The sequence below is a fragment of the Manacus vitellinus genome, unplaced genomic scaffold (assembly GCF_001715985.3).
Source record: "Manacus vitellinus isolate BGI_N305 unplaced genomic scaffold, ASM171598v3 scaffold_136_pilon, whole genome shotgun sequence".
NCBI lineage: Eukaryota > Metazoa > Chordata > Aves > Passeriformes > Pipridae > Manacus > Manacus vitellinus.
The window spans coordinates 10,625-12,037 of record NW_021938983.1 but is presented as its reverse complement, the minus strand read 5'-3'; the positions used below and the strand labels follow the sequence as shown (position 1 = coordinate 12,037).

The following is a 1,413-nucleotide window of genomic DNA, read 5'->3' as shown; positions in this document are numbered from 1 at the left end:
CGGATGCTGCGCATATCGAGAGCCTTCAGGAGAAGTCACAGTGCGCGCTAGAGGAGTACGTGCGGAGCCAGTACCCCAACCAGCCCAGCCGCTTCGGGAAGCTGCTGCTGCGGCTGCCCTCCCTGCGCACCGTCTCCTCCTCCGTCATCGAGCAGCTCTTCTTCGTCCGCTTGGTAGGTAAAACCCCCATCGAAACCCTCATCAGGGATATGCTACTGTCTGGGAGCAGCTTCAACTGGCCTTACATGTCCATCCAGTGCTCCTAGAGCCCATTCCGCATCCCCGGCAGAGAGGCGGCGGAGCGGCGGAGACGGGAGCGCTCGCACCGAGGGGCAGTCGGGGTGCGGGGGGGGGCCCGGGAGGTGGACACTGAACAAAAGAAAGGGCCAAGTGAGAGCAGAGATGTGGCCGTGTAGGGGAGAAGAACGGACCTCTCGTCCGTGGAGGTTGTGGTGTTTCGCTTTTTCTTTTTTTTTTTTTTCATTTGGCCTATTTTTTTTTTTTTTGAGAGGAGGAAAAAAGAAATAAATAATATTAATAAAGGAGACAAAAAAAAAAAAAAAGAAAAATTAAAAAAAAAATGAGTATTGAGGGGATATTAATCAAACCTGAAGGGGATACTGGATCTTCCAGGATTTATTGTGGACTGTTGCTGATATATGCTGTACAGTAAACCAACAAAACAAAAAATCATTGAAACTGAACTGAACCTTGTGTAGAATGAAAAAAAAAAACAACTCAAAAGAAGTAAACAAAGAAAAAAATTCTACGCGCAAACACTTACCACGAACATTGTTACTCATTTTGTAATATATTAGTCTTTATTTTCATTTTTGGTAAAAGTTAAAACATCATATGCGCATAAAGAAAAAAAAGAAAGGAGAATTAGGGGAAAATAACATTTTCCAAATAATTATAAAAAAATTGTCCTGTGTCTATGTATCTATATCTGTTTTGTATTTTTTTCTGGTTCCAAACCAGGTTTCCTGTGATTCTATACTAATAATTTTTTGATATAACCCTTTGCTTCTTATAACGAGTGCGATATATGTTGTCAAAATTGTTCTTCAAGAATTAAAATTGAAGTGAGAATTTAAACAAAAAAATAAAAGAATTTAGCAAACTCCCCCCTACTTATCACCCCACAAACCATGAGTCTTGTTGTTTGAAACATGCCAACAATTCACAAAAAAAAAAAAAAAACCAAACCACAAACCAAACAATAACAACAAAAGATCTCACCTGGATTTTTAACTCTCTAGTGGTGCTAAAAAAGAGAACTTAAAAAATACTTGTGAGATCTAGCCAAGTTGTGTAAACTACATGATGCTCCAAAACGGGCTTGGCTGGGCTTAAGCTTAGGGCTGAGCTGTCAAGGTCTAGGAAGAGGGAGTGGGAGGTGCAGTGTGATGC

The 1,413-nt window shown here is 41.2% G+C and overlaps 1 non-coding gene across 1 annotated transcript; it reads left to right on the top strand.

Annotated features, from left to right (window-relative positions):
* Positions 1-6: 6 nt before the first annotated feature.
* Positions 7-1,149, top strand: LOC103753980. The gene is made up of 2 exons (XR_003915577.1): positions 7-173; positions 258-1,149. It is a non-coding gene; the product is annotated as an uncharacterized LOC103753980 (transcript).
* Positions 1,150-1,413: the final 264 nt, after the last annotated feature.